Source organism: Euprymna scolopes, chromosome 14, assembly GCF_053919585.1.
Source record: "Euprymna scolopes isolate OS-2025 chromosome 14, ASM5391958v1, whole genome shotgun sequence".
NCBI lineage: Eukaryota > Metazoa > Mollusca > Cephalopoda > Sepiida > Sepiolidae > Euprymna > Euprymna scolopes.
This window is the reverse complement of record NC_136495.1, coordinates 111,028,766-111,048,910: the sequence shown is the minus strand read 5'-3', so window position 1 is coordinate 111,048,910 and position 20,145 is coordinate 111,028,766. Positions and strand designations below refer to the sequence as shown.

The 20,145-nt window shown below is 33.6% G+C and overlaps 1 protein-coding gene across 4 annotated transcripts in view; it reads left to right on the top strand.

Moving 5' to 3' along the window:
- Positions 1-20,145, top strand: part of LOC145293216 (nuclear factor NF-kappa-B p105 subunit-like) — a 204,977-nt gene that overhangs the window by 19,827 nt on the left and 165,005 nt on the right. The window contains exon 1 of one of the 4 annotated variants that reach the window (XM_080139756.1): positions 5,471-5,663. The exons of 2 other annotated variants lie outside the window; for them this stretch is intronic. The gene's annotated coding sequence lies outside the window, so the exon portion shown is untranslated. Of the gene's footprint in view, positions 1-5,470; positions 5,664-20,145 lie in introns of those variants that run through there. One more of the 4 variants, XM_080139753.1, reaches the window with a different exon arrangement.

The window sequence follows — 20,145 nt, the reverse complement described above, 5'->3', positions numbered from 1 at the left end:
GTCCAACGACACACGAAATCTCCACCAGGCACATTCAACAACCCTGACGCACGGTTTAGCCATATTCATGTCGACATCGTCGGACCTCTCCCGATGTGCCAGGATTTTCAATACCTCCTCACCATAGTCGACCGATTCTCCAGATGGCCAGTAGCAGTACCCATCAGTGACACCTCTGCTAACACCATAGCAAAGACAGTACTGCGAGAATGGATAGCAATCTTCGGCGTACCCGGCATCATTACCACAGACTGAGGTGCGCAGTTCCAATCCTCACTTTTCCAGGGATTTACGCAGATGCTCGGCGTTAAACATATAAAAACCACCGCCTATCATCCATGCGCCAACGGTCTCGTCGAAAGATTTCATCGAACACTCAAAGTTTCTCTATCTATGAAACACCCCACCAACAACTGGGTAGATGAACTCCCCCTAATACTCCTATCTATCCGGAACTCCCTCAAAGAGGATTTGGAATGTTCACGAGCGGAAATAGTATTTGGCACACCACTCTCCTTGCCCGGTCAATTTTTCGATGATACGAAGCTTGACCTCACTGCTACAAACTCCTTCACCCAAGAACTACGCCATAAAATGGCCCAGTTAAAATACTCACCGCCAAGGCAACCCACACCAAACACCCACGTTCCACAACAGCTCCGGGATTGCGAGTTTATCTTCATCCGCAATGACGCGGTCAAGAAGCCCCTGACACCGACATACCAGGGTCCCTTTAGAGTCCAGAAACGCTCGGACAAGCACCTCACCATCGAGCGAGGAAATCGAACAGACACCGTCTCGATCGATAGAGTGAAACCTGCTCAACTAGAGAAGTCAATACACGAGCCTGAACGCAGCTCAATCCATAGAGATCCCCCACCTGCACCAGAAAGCATCCGGATACAACCCGCTCCACCAGAGCCAGCAGCGGATCATGAAGCACACACCATTCCACCAAGAAAAACCCATGTAGGAAGGAAGGTCACCTTCCCAGAAAAATACAAATCCTACATTTACTTTTAATTGATAACGATCAATTATCCAGGGAGGGGGCCTTGTCGCGGCTTGGCCGCTAACAACAACAACAACAACAACAGCACAACAGACGACCAGCCACTGACAGCCTCCGCCGAAATCAGCAGTAGCAAGTAAACAACAACAACAACAGCACAACAGACGACAAGCCACTGACAGCCTCCGCCGAAATCAGCAGTAGCAAGTAATATCAGCAGCCGTCACGTGATTCCAGAGCCCCGTTTTAGAAAAGAAATTTAAAAAAGACATCTTTTCTACAACAAAAACAAAACAACAAACTTTAATTTCCTGGAAAAACTTCGTGAAATACAAACAACGAACTCCTTCAGCGCCCGTCCGTACCTGATGAATACTGAACCCTCAGTGTTGCCAATTCGTCCGTCCGCACCTCTCATACACTGACACCTTTCTCAGTGACTGTCCGATCCGAGCGCCCGTCCATACCTGATGAATACTGAACCCTCAGTGTTGCCGATTCGTCCGTCCATTCCTCTCATAACCTGAGGCCTACACATCAGTACGGTCCCAGTCGGACCCAAGTCGACCAATCATCCGCACCAGTTACCACGCCGACTTCTCCGACGTCATCCCAGCATTCCAGCTCACGGCGAACCGACAAGCATCCCCCTGACGGAATACACCGGCGACGGACCCCGGACCAACGTCGCCCAGTAAAAAAATTCGCATTTACCACCCTTTTGTTTGCCTAAATAAAAGGCGAAACTTCGTCTTTAAACTAAACTACCGGCGTTTGTCATTCTTCTTTGTTCTGTTGTTTTCTTCCTTGTCCTTGTGTCTGATGTTTATTTAGTTGCACGGTCAGTTGGCTAACCACCTTCAGGCTTCACTGCAACACATATATGCACAGTTAACTAAACACATATGCACAGTTAAATAAACATATATGCACAATTAATTAAACACATATGCACATACAAACAAGTTAGTACATACACTCTCTCACTAATGAGACAGATGCTCTTATAAATGAACACACACTTTCATGGATATTTCATTTAGATACATTTAAACACACAAGGTGCCAGTCAAAACAAACACGTGTACTCATTTTCTCCTTACACTCTTCTTTCACCAGAACATTATTGGGCCATTTTTTACTCTGTCTTACAGAAATCTCAAACTTGTAAATAAAAAATTATTATTTTGTAATTGATCGACTTTGCAATTCATTCGTTACATTTCAAACCTTTCGGACCCACATGTTGTCTGGTACCGTCACAAAGAAACAAACAAATAGAAAAGGGAAGGAATAAAGATCCAACTCAGCATTTTTTTTAAGGTGCAAATAAAATGAATTTATTCATGGTTCTTCTAAAACAACGCTTTTCATTATTTTTCAAAAGTCTTTTCATACACACGTGTTTTACAACGCTGTGCTATATAACATGTGCTTTTTAAAAATCCCTGTCTCCGCTACCTGACGCCGGCTTTAGCCAGCACTTTCTCGCCCTCCACTTCACACATCCCTCTTTCCCGACGCGCACTTTGCTTTCCTTGTGCGACCACATGTTGTCTTTTTCTTTTTCTTTCCTTCTTCTTCCCATGATGTCAGTGCGTGTACACTTGCATATGTACTAAAACGGCTGCTACTGCTAATATTTCCTCTAGTCAGCTATCCTATGGCTGCTGCTGATTTTCTCACACACGCCCATACGCGCTGTGTTTCCATAAGAGTGCATTGCTTTGTTACATCTCTACTGTACTAATGCTAGGAGATTTCTTAATTTATTACAAATGAAGTGGCCTTCATTCTGAATCTCTGCTTAAATATTATTAAAGATACAGATTTCAAGAAAAATAAAATTATAATCTAAAAATTTAGAGTTTGATCCATAATAATTGAAAGAATCTAACAAAAAATTAAGTTTAGTGAGTGGCACTGTCACTCTGCTGTTTAATACCCAATTCTGCTAAAACACGTCCTACAATAAAGCATTTTCTTGGATGCTTGCCTTATTGAACTAGCGGGAGTGCCCGGCATTATTTTGAGGTGTGTGTTGATGCAAAGGGGGAAAAGAAAATGAAAGAAAACCTGACATCTTACCTCTACTCCATGACGCAACCGGAAGTGTAAAATGTTTAAACTAAATGTAGTTAATCCAAAAGATGACTTGCAGAAATGGCATTACTTTTAAACGCTCCATGGAGGTCGTTTTTGATGTGGGGGGAAAAGCAACTTCCCCAAAAAAGCAGTATCCAAATAAATAGTAATTGTCTCAGTATGAAAGGTTTCCCCTACATTGACCAAGGACCAATTACAGAACAGATACTACCCGGCCGGAAGGCCAGGCGGTTGCGATTGATTAGTTTTGCTTTATTAATACGAAAAAGATAGAAAAAAACACTCGAAACAAGGGAATGTTTTGAAACTTGATCAAAAAAAGATAGAGACGGTGCCCGTTTGTGAATCTGAGATATTACGATGTAGGAAGTATGCGAAAACTTCTCTTGGAATCTAACGTTTGTTTTTTTAGGTTTACGTTTTTGTTTTTTAAGTTTTATTTTTTTTTTTTAATTTCTTTTAAAGTTTTATCATAAAAACTGAAATTGTCGATCGCGTTATGACAATAACGGGAATGCATTGCAGCAGAGGCGATGGAGTATGGACCTTTTCTAATTTTGGAGAAATATTGGGAAGTAACGAGTTGGAAGCTGCAGTATTTCAGGACTTCGTATCTAATCACGGCCACCGAGAGTAAAAAGTAGCCACGATCTAATACAAGCTATTGCCAACGTTGTAATGTGCTTAAAGGACCTTGAATAAAAGGTCAATTTAAAAAATTTCTGTATATATTGTTTAAAAATAAGTGTTCATTCCTCTTTTTTTTAAAAAAAGGTTGTTTTTATAATGTTTATTTTTTAAAATTATATTCTGCTTATTTAAAACTGTTAACTTGTGAAATACTGATATCCTTGCTTTTATATTGTTGGCATAGTAACTTACCGGTGATTAGGGAGTTTTGTTCCTTTCATGTAATAAAGGATTCGAGATTATTTTTCCACCTAAACTCCGGTCTTGCCCGTTTTCCTGTTAAATAAATAGTTATAAATATATATAATTCGTTCTGTATAGTTTCTGATAATTAAAAAGGTTTAAATATATGTAGTTGTTCGTTTTAAAAATCGATTTTACGTTTTTACCGATGTATGTAGATATTTGGCGTGTCCCCGTCGGGTCGACCTGTAGTGCTGGCTGGAGTGGCTGGCCACTGGCCATTCGCCAAAATAGTATTATTTTTGATAACGATTAATGATGACAAATACGGATGATCAAAATTGTAACAAAAAGTAAACAGACACCCTACTCGCCGTATTCTCTTATTAAAAACTTTTTTTTTTTCAATTAATAAATTGTCAGTGTAATCTAATTGACGTTTTTCACACTTAAAATGCACTTTTACTTTATTTTAAATAGATTAATTTAATTTATCGGTGCATGCAACACGTTTGAGAATAAGTCGCGTCGTCATGTAAAAAAAAAAGTAAATAAATATGCCAATTAAACGAGCATTTCGTTTTTATTATAACAAATAGGAATACCTAAATTAACGAATACTTTTTAATCTCCAAAAGTAAAGAAATAAGAGTATAACGATGTTTCGATTCCTTTATAAATTTTAAAATAAAATTGATTTTTTTTTTTTTTTTTTTTTTTTTTTTTACATTTTGGGCTTCCGTAGAACTTATCGAACGCCTTTTGGTTTGTTTTGATTGTGTCAAGCCGGACCTGTTCATAAACTCTCACTTTTGGGGACTAATTAAGCTATTTCTTTGTTGTAAAACAAGGTGTTTTTATTTTATTTTTTAGACTTACTAATTATCTTTGAAATAGTCCCAAAAAACTAATATTTATCTTTCAAGGATTTTTTACATTGAATTTATTTAACTTCAAATCTTAGCTGAACTTGTTAGTTTCCGATGTCGCAATGAGAACGTTTTTCATCATAACTTTTTTTTCACGTGTAAAAATTATTATTTTTTTTCTTTGAGAGATTAACTTTAGGATTTAATCTTTTAAATACAATTAAAAAGCAATTGGAAATCTACAAAAAAAAAAAATATATATTCGGGTTTTAAAACCATTTCTCCCAATCAATTTTCGCCATTAAATTGCACGTACCTAGACACAAAATAAAATTTGCCTCAATCACTGACCGAGGAGTGGAACAGTTAGTGTAGTATCAGAACAGATGCTACGCTTTCATCATAGTCATCATATTCGGTATAATGCCTGTTTTATATACTGCTATGTGTTGGACTGCTTTTAGAAAATGACTACTCCGGTTGGTGGAGTCTTGTAACCATGAGGTTAATACATACAAACATCAACTTTCTCTAGCGCGAGTTGTAGGTTTTCTTTCCTCTCATTCTTTTTCTCCTCCTCCTTCTCCTCTCGCTGGGGTTTCCCCATTATATTTTTGCTTCATGACACAACTATGAAACTTCACATCGACTTTTCGATCGCCTAATGTGACGTCGAAGATTTCCGTGAATTTTCTATCCGCATTCGAAATTATCATCAGAATTGTTTTGTTTTTTTTTGTTTTTTTCTTAACTCAAGATTACATCAGCGACTTCTTTCATCATTTAAACCTAACGCCATTTCGGTAAGAAATATATTTTGGTTTCTTAAAGTTTGCAAAGAAAAAGTTGAAGAAAAGCGCACCTGCTGCTCTTCTTAAAAAACAAAACAGCAACAACAACAAAAAAAAGAACTTGTTGCTGAGTAAAAACTCGTTTTTCTTACATTTTAACGGGTTTTTCTGTAGCTCTTACTTTCATTTTAATTTTCGTCAACAATATTAATGTTGATTATCTACTATTTTTTTTTAATTATTAATTTAATACGTAGCAAACAATAAAAACGCACGTCTTTATCGCCGAAAATCATTGTATTATTACCATTACTGATGGTATTTATAATTTAAAAGGAAGTCTCCACCCCAACCCCCAAGATTAACACTCCCGATACTCCTCAAAATAATTTTAAAAAATGAGATTCAACTTTTTTGTTGCCAATTACGTGCGAAAATCCTTAAAAAAAAAAATGCAATAAAAACAATTATTTTAAAATTTAGTGTGGATCTGGATCAGTTTAACATAAATTTAACGTCAAATAGCCCCTTAATTTCCGAATCATGCTCGAGTTTTAGGACAGTTGGCATTTTATTTATTTACTTATTTTATTTTATTTATTACTATTATAGATGGAGCCTGTGTGTTTTTAAGGGTAAAAGAATTCTACTTTGTTTGGGCTATGACGTATAGTTATACAACTTTGCTACTCTGACTTTAGGTTAGTGGCAAAAACAAATAGTCCACTCACTGTCCTAAAGAGTTAGAATGGCCCGGGAATGGAGGAGGGTCGTTTTATCTTAAATTTTTATATACTCCTATAAATTCTAAAAATAATTGTTTTTATTTTATTTATTTTTTCCAAGTTTCTTATGTAACCTCTTGATAAACGTAGATTCCATGAACAAAGCTTCTTTCTTAGAAATGCACACCTATTTGCCTGCTTTCCAGCTGACTACAATTTACAAAATTTCTACTACTTCCGATTACTACGCTATAATCCAACCCTTATCCTCGAGTGGCCTCCGGGTCTTGATAAACGGTGACTCCTATGTAAAAAACAAACAAACAAACAAACAAACAACTCTTTTTTTTGTAGGAGGGGGATAATTTACAAATGCATTGTTTTTGGTTTTTAAAGTAAATATCGCTGGGTATTTTTTTTTTTTTTTTAGCGTAACAATGTTATTGTTAACTATCAATAATGTTTTTACATAACTTTATATGCGGGATTAAATTTTCCTTTCTTTAATCTTAATTGTTTCCTTTTTAGTTGTTTTGATAACAAAGTTGGGCGGACCTGAAAAAGCGTGACCCCTCCCCCGCTTTCTCTCTCTCTCTTTTTTTTTTTTTTTTTTCTTTCAATTTTTTAAGCGGATTATGATCGAATGGACACTACTCTACCAGATTATATATATATATAAAAAAAAGTCAATATTTAAATATTTGGGGTGCTCAGTTTCTAATTCAACCTCTTAGTAAATCGATCATCCATTTTAGAACCACTTGACGTTTTTGCGAATTTAGCCTTTTTTTTTTTTTTTAAGCAGTTTAACCTTTTCACCATAGATTTAAAATAATTTAAACTTAAAAGGCGGCTAAACTGCTTAAAAAAGGGGCTAAATTCGCGAAATTTGGCCTAAAAACGTTGATTGGTTCTAAAATGGGTGATCGATTTACTAAAACGTTGCATTAGAAACTGAGCACCCCTACCCCTACAGATATTTAAATATTGACTTTTAAAATTTGTTTTGATAATCTGCTGGACTAGTGTCCATTCGATAATAATCTGCTGAAAATAAGGTGTTTTATTATATAAAATAAATAAATAAATAAAATAACTTGCCAATCAGATTTAAGTTTTAAGTGTCATGACTCCGTCAACAACTAAACTTTTTAATTAACTTATTCATTTTTTTGCGTCCATAAAATAGTGAGTCGTTTTGAAATAGAATTTTGAAATTTCAGAACTCGGTTTTTGTCATATCTCTATTTTGTCTAATTTTAAATATATTTTTTTAAGTGAGCATGTTTTAGTACATAGCGAACAAACCGGAAAAGTGGTCCGGGGTTTGTATTACTGTACACTGTACACATAGATTCGAAAAAGTTGTCAAAAAACAAATATATAACAAATAAATGTTATCAAAGGCAAGATAAGTTACTTTTCTACCAAACTGGATATCATTTTCGTGTTTTTATTCAATTTAATATGTTTATTCAGCTCGAAAAACATGCAGTGTTTACCGATGTATTGGAAAATTCAAAATGGCGCCCGACTCTCTCTTTAACACGGTAAGTTTGGGAAAAAGTGTTATAAATAATAAACTAGACAAAATACTGTTAGAAATTCGCTCAATATGTTACCGTGACATAACTTGACATATATTCGGTGGTTTTTTTAATAGTATTTTGTCTAGTTTATTATTTATAACACCTTTTCCCAAACTTACCGTGTTGTTATGCCTTTTGGCGCTCTTGCAGTTTAAGGAAACAAAACTATGAGGAAGAAAATGGGACATAAATCGTGTTTTACACCGGTAGTAAGAATGGCACTTGATTGGATAGTGAAATTGACTTCATTTTATAAATAAAATGAAATATTGAAATAGACAGTATTAGAAAACAGAAAATTTTTTAAAATGATTTTTACTTAAATACAGAAATTTAAAAAAATAAAAATGATTTATAGCAGTTTAAATCTATTTTTAATGAATCAGAATCACCCGCGCGTAATTTTATAAATAAAATGACAAACAAATAAAAACAATTAGACATGATAAAAAGAAACGATATTGACATTGAGGGTTTGTGTACACAAAAATTCGAAAAAGTTTTCAAAAAACAAATATAAAACAAATAAATGTTACCAAAGGCAAGATAAGTTACTTTTCTACCTAACTGGATATATTTTTAGTGTTTTTTATTTAATGTAACAGGTTTATTCAGCTGGAAAAACATATAGTGTTTACTGATGTATTGGAAAATTAAAAATGGCGGCCGACTCTCTCTTTCACACGGTAAGGTTGGGAAAAGGAGTTAAAAATAAAAAGTAGACAAAATACTGTTAGAAATTCACTCAATATATATTACCGTGACATAGGCTGACATATTCGGTGGGTTTCTAACAGTATTTTGTCTATTTTTTTTTATTTATAACTCCTTTTCCCAAACTTACCGTGTCAAAAAGAGAGTAGAGCGCCATTTTGAATTTTCCAATACATCGGTAAACACTATGTTTTTCGAGCTGAATAAACATGTTACATTAAAAACACTAAAAATTATCCAGTTAGGTAGAAAAGTAACATATCTTGCCTTTGATAGCATTTATTTGTTATGTATTTGTTTTTTTGAGAACTTTTTCGAATCTGTGTACAGTAATGCAAACCCGACATTGACAATATTAGAAAACAAATTTGAGTCGATTTCGTTCTCCGCCAAAAAAAAATTCAACAAATGTAAATGAAACATTTCTTTTGTAGTTCCTAATAGGCTGCGCATTTTTCTTTTACCGTGCGACCACAAACCTATACCTTTGTGTGGATACTCTCATCATTAGGATCAACGAACTTATCCTCATGAATACCTTTATCATGTTCATAATAATACTTTAAAATTAAAAAAAAAAATTAATACTTACTTTTATTTTTTTATACTAATTATTAAATACTTAGTAATTACATTCTTTTACAATAATTTCATTTTTTTAAATATCTATTATCAATATTTTATTGTAATGACTTATTTATTATCCGCCGTTATCATGCTGTGCATCCCTAAAAAAGGAAAGTGGAATATTCCAAATAAACCTTGTCACCTTTGTCGAAAGTGAAATATTCCAATAAATTTTATTCCAATAAAACAAAGAAAAAATTGCTGTCGCTTTGAAGGCAAAGCTAATAAAAATTATTTGTTTTCCTTGGTCTTTTGGCCAAGATCAAAGTGTAGTATCTGTCTTCAGATGCTACATTTCAATTTCTTGTTCTCTCTCAGTGGAGGAGAAATCCTTCACAACTGAGACAATTTTTTTGTTCCTTTTCTCCACGTTAAAAAACGACCCTGGTGTCTAAATCTGTCTCATGGGGAGGCATTATAAATAGGTACTATATTTAATGTAACAAAGTTTTAATATTACAAAAGTAACTGGGGAAAGTACTTTCTGATTTAATTACAAAATGCCCTGGAAATATCTCCACTGATTAATTATAAAATGTCCTGGAAAATGTCCCTTCTGATTATTTTTTTTGTTGTTTGTTGTTAGACACAAGGTCAGTTTTAAATTTGAGGGAAACCAGCTCCCCCAAAAGAAACACTTTGGCCAGTAACAAAAATAAAAGCTGCTGAAACAGTTTATGATTAAAACATTGCTTTATTTCAAGTATATTTTTAACAGTGGAGTGGGGGGATATGAAGTCGGTCCCGGAAATGGCTGAAACCGTTTACGCATTAAACGTTACTATATTTCAAATATATTTTTAACAGTGGGGTGGGGGATAAGAAGTAAGTCCCGGAAATGGCTGAAACAGTTTACAATTTAAACATTACACTATTTCATGTATATTTTTAACAGAGGGTTGGAGATATAAACTCAGTCTCGGAAATGGCTGAAACAGTTTACGATTACACATTTCTTTTATTTAATGTATATTTTTAACAGTAGGGTGGTGGACATGAGGTCAGTCCTGAGATTAGATGAGATAAGTACAAATATATACTAGCAGAATACCCAGCATCGCTCAGGATTGAATGAGATAGGTGGAAAGTATATAGTAATATTCTACCCAGCGTCGCCCAGGATTGAATGAGATAAGTGGAAGATCTAAACTAGCAGAATAGCCGGTGTCACTCGGGATTGGATAAGATAGGTGGAACATATATACTATGAGAATACCCGGAATTGATTGATGTGTTTATAATAAAATAATCAGCCCAGGCAATATATCCAAGTTACTATTTTAGTAAGGCGGGCGATAATGTGGGTTAAAATTATGAAAAATGATTGTGGAAATTAGTAACATATGCAAGAATTATGAAAAATGATGAAATATGAGTTAATGGATTAGTATGTTTGTAATGAAATAATCAGCCCAGACAATATATCAAAGGTTTTATTTTTGTAAGGGGGGGGGCGATAATGTTGGTTTAAATTATAAAAAATAATTGTCGAAAGTAGTACCATATCCAAGAATTATAAAAAATGATGAAATGTGAGTTAATTGATTGGTGTATTTGTAATGAAATAATATGAAAGTTATTTTTGTAAAAGGTAGGCGGTACAGTTTTAACAAAATGGCTAGAATAATATGACAGTGTCTTCATTCATGCTGAACGCTCACAGAATGTCTAGCAGCAATATATTACATATGAAAGATGCCGCTGTGGAATTTCCACAGCTCCTGCTAGTTTTTTTTTTAATTTTAAAATAAAGTAAAATGATTCATTATAAATAGGCAATCGAATTGTGTTACTTAAATATGACTAAGTTTTAAAAAATTCTTTAACAATAATTATTTTTTATGCTAATAATTATTAAATACTTTGTAATTAAGTTCTTTTACAATAATTTCAATTTTTAAATTCTATCAATATTTTATAGTAATGACGTCAATTTCACTATCCAATCAAGTGGCATTCTTACTACCAGTGTAACGCGACATATGTCCAATTTCCTTCCTCATATTTTTGTTTCCTTAAACTGCAAGAGCGCCAAAAGGCATACTAAATTGACTTTTTTCATTATAAAATTAAATTATTTCGTTTTTATTAATAAAATTTTATTTTTATAAAAATTTTTTTTATATATATAAAGTACGATTGTTGAATGTTATTCTTTCGATTACTTTCGTCTTTTTATTTTTTTTTTGGCACACTATCAAAAATAAAAGTAAAACGAAACATAATTTACATTTCCACTCCATTTTTACAACAACTGTAAAACAGCATTCTCCGCAAGTTTTACCAATATTTTTTTTAACTAAAAATAATAGCAGTTGTGATAAATTTTCGTAATTTTTGGATATATTACTATTTTCGACATGCAAGTACGTAATATTGTTTTTGCTTAAAACAACATATTTAAAAAATCGATTTGTGGACTATAGCTTTAACAATCACCGATAAATGTAACTTACTATTCTACCTACTTGGGAGTTCTGGGTGTTTTAACTTATTTTAAAGCGTTTATTATGTTTGAAACGTAAGTAGTGTTGAGTGCTTAAGTTAAAGTGACAACAAAGATAGCGGACATGAGGTTACCACCTTTGGAGTCTCAATAATCGTTCAAAATTCGAAAATAAAACAAAATACTGATAAAAATCCACCCAATAAATGTTACAGTGATATGGTGGATTTCTACCATTATTTTTATTAAATGACTTAAGTTATATACATGACGTTCTATACTGGAGGTTTGTCCTCTGATACACACCTGTTTTTTTTTTTTTGTTTTTTGTTTTTTTTTTTGCTTTTTTAGGAAGTTTCACTGGTTGTTCTAAGGGAAGTAACTCTATTTTACTAAGAGATTCGTTCAGTTTTCCATACGATAATGTGGGACGCTAAACCATTCAATGAATTGTAAGAAAAAGATGCGACTACTTTTTTTTTTTTTTCCAACTATTTTTAAGCAATTTGGAATGACAACTCATTATTTTAAAGGAGGTAACTCTATTTTATTAAAATAGTTGAAAAAAATCATTTTTTTCTTACAATTACTCGAATTTTCTTGTTTTTTTTTTTTAAAGAAAAATGACTATCTTTTTTTCTTTTTTTTGGTCGGGGTGCAGGGGGGGTAAATTTTTACTTGCTTTCCACTTTAACAATCACTTTAAAAATTATTACAGTTTTCGTTGCTGAAAACGAATATCACATTTAAATTTGCTGCAAACAAGTTGTCTTCCCGATATTAAGCCATGTAATTCCTTATAAGTAGTGGCTATTTTTGTCAAAAATATAGGCACGCTTGCGCGTACAAAAATGGCCATTACTTATAACATAAGGAATTGCATTGCTTAATATCCAGAAAACTGTTTGTTTTCGGCAAATATAAATGTGATATTATTCGTTTTCAGCATACCCGAAAACCTTTAAATGTCGTCAATTGTCATTTTAAAGATGATTGTTAAGGAGAAAAGCAAGTAAAAATTTACCTTTTTGTTAATGTTCCTATTTACTGCCTCCCACCCCCACCCCACGCAGGCATAGTTAGACACAAGGTTGGTTTTTAATGTGAAAAAAATCCAGCTCCCCAAAAAGGGGCGCTCTTGATAGGAACAAAAATTAAAATTGACCCAGTCTAGAAGGATTTCTCCTCCACTGATCGAGGTCAGAAAAGGCAAATTGTAGTATTTTTTTGTTGTTTTTGTTTCAATTCGTAGTAAAATAGTTGCGTCGTCCCTTTGAACAAACATTTTTTTCCTCAAATGTTTTAGCGTCCTAAATTACTGTATAAAAAACTGAATGAATCACTCTGTAATTCTTTTTTGGCACGCCAGCACGTTGAAAAGTATATGCCACGCATCAAATTCCGTCATAAAAACAACTTTCTACAGAATTTATCAGAAGGAATAGCAGTGTCAGAAATTGTCAGTAAAAATTTGCAGTAAACAATGGAATATTTAGACTTACTGTCTTTCGAAACTTATAAATTCTTGAAAAATCTAATTCAAACCCTAATTTTTTTTAATTAAAGGAGCAAAGACCAAAATTTAAAAAAATAACAGGTTTAATAGCAAATTATGCAATATTTTTTTAAATCGATTTTCCTTAAAAAAGATTTTAAAAAAACAACAAAATTTTACTTCCTTCAATTATAAAAAATATATATAAATTCCAAAAAAATACTTACCTATAAAAACTAATATTCGATGAGTAGTTCAATTGTTCATTGTTAAGAATTTATCAATATTTATACTTATATTCCATGTCCTTTTTAAATAAAATACTTTTTTAAACAAGAATTAAAAACAAACGCGAACTCATTTTTTTTTTTAAACTGTTCAAATAAAGGGAGACAAGTCTTATTTTATTTGCCTTTATAATGCGGCGCAAAGAAGGGACATAAATTATGTCTTTTTAATGCGTACTGTAAACCAAATTTAGTATTTCGATCCTCCGTACTTAAAAAACGGAAATTATTCACTTATAAGTTTTTATTGTTAAACAAAAATACAGATGACCGATTTTTAATTTATTTTTATTCTCTTAATGAAATACATGAGTTTTTGATTGATATATTTTAATACTTCTTTATCGACTGAATTTTTGGGGGGGTTTTTTATATCTAAAAAAAGAAAACATTTTATGAAATAGAAAAAATTGTTTTAAGCATCCCATATTTACTTGACATTCTAAGCTTCTGCTTAAAAAAAAAAATTCAACATGTTTTTTTAAAAAAATGGTTTTACACTTTGGACTTTACAGGTAAATTTCCAAAAAACTATTCTTTTTTTTGTTTTAAATTACAATATATTATTTATTGATCTTTTATCTTCAATTTGTGATATATAAAACTTTGGTACATAAATTAATTATTAAAATTTTAATAGACATATCAAAATGGGGGGGTGAATTTAAAAAAAAACGTTTGTCTAAAATATTATATTTAGTTTATTGGAAAGAGCATAAAATTTCATATTGACCCTGAAAATATCGTAAAAATTGAACCAATAGAAAAATTTTGATAGATTTTTAAAGTTTAAAAATTGAAAAATATTTAACTTGTAAACTCAATTGATTTCATTATATAAAAAAAAAATGGCTGCATGAAGACGCGCCGGTACTTTGTAAACACTGTTTTTTAAAAAATAAAAAATAATATTTCTATTATTTTTTAAACAACTTTAATAGTTTATTTTGGAAGTATATTCCATAAAGAAAATAAACAACCCACTTTAAAAAGAGAAATTACGAGTTTTTTTTATTTTATTTGCAGTTTTGTGTGAGGGGTGTCAAAAATTTCCTCAAAATTCTGATACACTTATCGTTACAACACGCGCCGGTCTCAGAGAAAACAAATGAATAGAATTAATTCTCCACTGAATCAAATACAACCAACAGAATTCCACGTGTAAATTGATTGTGTTTATGTTCGATTCAACTCCGAATCAAAGTCTCTGCTATTCATTTTCATGGAGAAAAAGTTGAAATTAAGTGTGCTTCACAGTTCGACATGGGGGAAAAACGGTTATTTGCCACCAGGCAGTGTATATAAGATGAAAAAATGGCTGGCGTGGCAAAAAAAACTATGGATCAAGTAAAGATTAGATACCCCGTAGAAGAAGACAAAGATTGTCGAACATTTCAAGTGGCACCGGTTGTTCGACCTTAACATTGCCGTTGGTTGTTTGTAAACACGACAAATAGCAAACATGGTCGAATGTTCGCAAGCAAGATTTTTTAAAAAATATATTTACAAAACTTTTTAAGACTTAAAAGAAAAAAATATATATTTACAAAACATTTTCTTTAATATTAGATATTTACAAAACTTTTAAGGAGTAAAAAATTTTTTTTTTCTATTTACACAAAACTTTTTGTGTAAGTAACAAAACAAACGTAAATTTAACAACATATATTTAAATAAATGGGTGTCTTTCTGAGTGCGTTTTTTTTTTGTTTTTTTTATATATTTACAGAACTTTAATAAAACTACTACTAATAATAATACTTATAACTATAATAAAAATAAAAAAATAAAAAGAATGAACTATATAAATTACAAAACATTAGAAACTGAAAATTTCGGATGCTAAACTTGTACTTAATTTGTCTTTATGGAGAAGTAAGCAAATAGCAAGTTTTTGGGGGTTCTTTTTTATTTTAAATAAAAATGAAAATTATAAAAAGATTTGTATCTTGTGATACTACACTTCATCTTTATAAAAATAAATTATAAAAGATGTGAATAAAATTTTCTTAAATCTCGATTGTTTATACTTGTGATTTTATTATGGATAAAAATTGCCTCGGTCTAGAAGGATTTCTCCTTCACTGACCACCTACATACATCGTACTTTAAATAAATATTGAATTGTATTAAAAACGCACAAAGAAAGATTAAAAAAAAAAAACTGTACCTAAAAATTAATCTTGGTCGCGAAAATCTGAACAAGTCAGTTATTTTATATTTGTTTCTACCATTAAAAAGTTTAGTTATAATAATTTAATATAATATTTTTTTTTTTTTTAAATTATGTATTTTTTAATTGACATCATCCGAAATTCTCAGTTATGATGTCGGTTTATTTATTTATTTGGTATTATTTTACGACCTGCCTCAGCGTAGTATAAACACCCCATGTTAAGAACGGCTTTTGAGGTTGGGGTTGTTTATTCCAAAAGCTGTTTTGAACATATAGAGGTTGGAGTATTTATAATATGCTGGGGCACATCGTAAAAATTTACCATTTATTTATATTATTATTATTATTATTGGCTCACATGGAGCTTTCACACAAGTCAACAAACGATCTGATTGGAAACCTGTGGTATTCTCTGGAAGCTTAGTGACAACAAGTCTCCCCAGACGTCCAGCTCTCTCCACCTCCTTCAAAAGTATTTGCAAATGAATTTGCATCATCACAACAGCCGCTTACCATTGATTTCTCGCTGGTAGTGGCCATTGGTTTATACTGGAATTTGAGTGCCAAGGTCCCAGTTCTCTTTGCACTTGTCCAGCTGAGGTCTGGTTGGCGCTCGCTCCTCAGTCTTTCAGCCCTTATTGATCCTTCTCGGCCCTTTGGATCACTTTTTTATTGGGGGAATGGTGATGAAACAATGGGGTGGAAGCATGATGGTGGGTGTAGAACTTGTAGATATGCAGTTTCAGTGTTCTTCATTCCCTGTAACGCTTATTCGTTATATTGTCTTGTATTATTCTTCGCATTCAAGGGTTTTCCTTAATATTTCAGTCGTTTTCATTATCGTTAGTTGTTGTACTTTTGCAGTTATTCCTCTGATTCCAATTTCTGCCATTCTTTTTTCAAAGTTTTTCGAAATTGTTCCTAGTGCTCCTACTATTATCGGTACTATTTTGATTTTCTTCATCATCCAAATCCCTTTTAACTCTCTGGCTAGCTCTGTGTATTTGCTGTGGTCAGCTGGGATTGCAAAGTCTACGATTTGACAGGATTTTTCTTTCTTGTTAATTATTACGACATCTGGTCTTCTTGCTTGGATGGGTTTGTCTGTCTGTATGTCCATTGTCCATGTCCCATAGAATTTTGTGATTCTCGTTTTCGAGTGCTGTTGCAGGTTCATGCTTGTACCATTTGTCTGTATGCTCAAAATGCAGTCGTTTGCACAATTCCCAGTGTATCACCCTCCCCACTTGGTCATGCCTGTTTTTGTAGTCCTTTTGGGCAAGTTTGCTGAATTCATTTACTATATGGTTTATCGTTTCATTTCTTTGTCCACAGAATCTGCATTTGCTGTTTTCTTGTGTTTTATCGATCCTTACCTTGATATGGTTTATGGTTGGTTCTTATCGAGTTATCTTGTGCTGCAGTTATTAGAGATTAAGTTTCTCGGTTTATGTGTCCTTTTCGCATCCATGTCCAGGTGTTTTCGTTGTTCTCATCTTTTGTCATTCTTATGAATTTTCCATGGAGTTGTTTCTCTTCCCATTTCTCTTTTCTCGTTTTGTGGTTTGTCTCTCTGTTTTCTGTTTTATTGTTTTTTTTCAGTGTCTCTTGCTGCCATAATTATCCTTTCAGTGTTTTGCATTATGTATTTTTCTAGTTCTTTTTCGTGTCCTTCACACAGTCTTCTATACAGATAAGTCCTCTCCCGCCGTCTTTCCTTTTCACATAGAGTCTGTCAATATCGTCCTTTGGGTGTAGTGCATTATGCATGGTCATGAGTTTCCTGGTTTTCTGGTCGAGTTGTCTCAGTTCTTTTTTTGTCCACCCTATAAACGGTCCAGAGTATCTTACTAGTGTTTTTACCGATATTGACATAGAAATTTGCCCCGCCTTTGAACAAGGAAATTAAATACTACCACAGCGGTGTGGAAAATTGCCCTCCTCCTCTTTTCCTATACAACGTTTACAGTGGCTAAGCAGTATGGAGTAAGGTAGACATATCTTCCAACGCCCTCTTTCAGAGCATTACTTTCGACTTCTACTAAGTAGAATACTTATTTATTTATTTATTTTTATTTATTTATTTATTTTATGTCCCATATGTATGTGTGATAGTGCACGATACCTCTTGGATACACGGGAGCTTTACACTATCCCTGCATCAGAACCACAGGTAAACCAATTCTGGGCTCGGTGTTGCCACAAACACCAAAACATGAAAAATGTCAATTACAAATAATCCAAACCATGGGACCAAGAAGAAAGATCTGGGTGTCATGATCGGCAGGTGCTCCTTCGGTAGCCAGCATGGGGGACCCGGTCGTCATCCTGCGAATATTGGCCAACTTTCTAGTTTCAGAAACTCAAATGACATAAACACTGAACAGGTTAGTATAACCTCTAATTTCAGGGAACAAAATGATACTGAACAAACACAGCATAGCCATGATAACTATCAAAATGAAAAAAAAAACGAAGAAAGAAGTGGACAGCAAAAGAGAATAGACTCGTAATTGAATGCTATTATAGAAGTCATCCTGAATATATATATGGAGGTTATCGGAAACGAATGAAAGAACTATGGAACCTATCCAGTCACTACCATACGACAGAACAAAGAATTGCGGGCCAAGCAAGACTGATACTCAAGAACGGTTGGCTCTCCAAATTAGAACTAACAGAAATTCAGCGAAAAATAAATGATGAAACTGAACAAGAAGCATCCCTCAACGGAACCGCACGTAGAGCAACCCCACAAGTTGAAGCCTCACAAGTAAAAACACTAAAGGCCGAGGACCAACAAAGAACTAAGTCTACAAACGTGAAAATTGAGAACAATGAAACAGAACTAACAGAGAATGAAGCAAATGAAATAAATAAAATAATACAGCTGATGAACGAAGAAAAAACAAAGCTCCCATCGTTAAGGAACCAAGAGCAGAAGAAATTAAAAACAGAAACAGAGAAGGTTAACAAACTCCTCCCACATATCCTAACAAATACGATCACAGACTTAAACAACCTGATTTACGCAGGCGCCAAAATGGTAAGTATGAAACTCAAATCAGAAAAACAACCGGGGGACAAGCGGACCGACAAAACCTGGATTGGAAATAAGACTAGAAACCCAAATACACAAACATAAAAAAAAAAAATGATCACCAGGAAGAAAGCAATGTGGAGAAAACGGAATATTGGAAATGTAATTGACAGGGAAAGGCTAAACAAGCAACATGAAGAACTGGACCAAAAAATAACAGCAAAAGAAGCTAGATTGAGACGATATACATATAAATCTGAACAATGCAAACAATAGAACATTTGAAACTAATGAAAGCCAATTCCACCAAAATGTGAACGGAGGAAAAACAAAAATAGAACAAACCAAATCTGACAGAAACAAAACTCTACTGGAGTAAAATATGGGAAGAGTGACAAGATCACAATAGAAATGCTGAGTGGCTGAAAGACATGAAAGAAGAGTTACAACAAATAGAAGAAGAAACAGTGAATGAAAGCAGCAAGGAAACCCTAAAGAAAACCATACGAAAAATGACTGGAGAGCACCAGGGCACGACGGGATACATGCATACTGGTTCAAAAAAAATTCACAACCGTACACGAAAGGCTAGCCCAAAACCTGAGAAGATGTATACAGGAAGCAAGTGTACCAGACTGGATGACAAAAGGTAGAACCACACTGCTACAGAAGGGCATGGAGAAAGGAACCGTCCCTAGCAACTATAGGCCAATCACGTGCTTACCAACTGTGGGAGATACTGACAGCACAACTGAGGGAACAAATCTACCACTCCCTGAATAACCGTGGACTCATCCCCGAGGAGCAGAAAGGATGCCAAAAAGGAAAAAGAGGAACACATGACCTGTTATATATAGATCAAAAGATCCTAAAGGAGGTAAAAAGGAGGAGAAAGAATTTAGCCATGGCATGGACTGACTACAAAAAAGCATACGACAGGATCCCCCAAGCATGGATAATAGAATGCCTAAAAATGTATAAAATACCAAGCAGGATCACCAGCGTAATAAAAAAATGCAATGAAAACATGGAGACTGGAATTGACAGCTGATGGACAACACATAACAGAAATTAACATACAAAGAGGCATCTTCCAAGGAGACTCACTATCACCACTACTGTTCATCATAGCCATGATGCCCTTGAACAGTATTCTGAGAAAGTGCCAAGCCGGATACAAGTTCCCCAATATAGAGGAAAAAATGAACCACCTGATGTACATGGACGATCTAAAACTTTTTGCAAGGACCGAAAAGGAGATACTAATTAACAGGATCTTCAGCCAAGATATCCAAATAGAATTTTGAATGGAAAAGTGCGCACTACTAGTTACAAGAAAGGGAAAACTGGAAACTACAGAAGGCATGGAACTACCCAACCAAACAGAAATGAGGG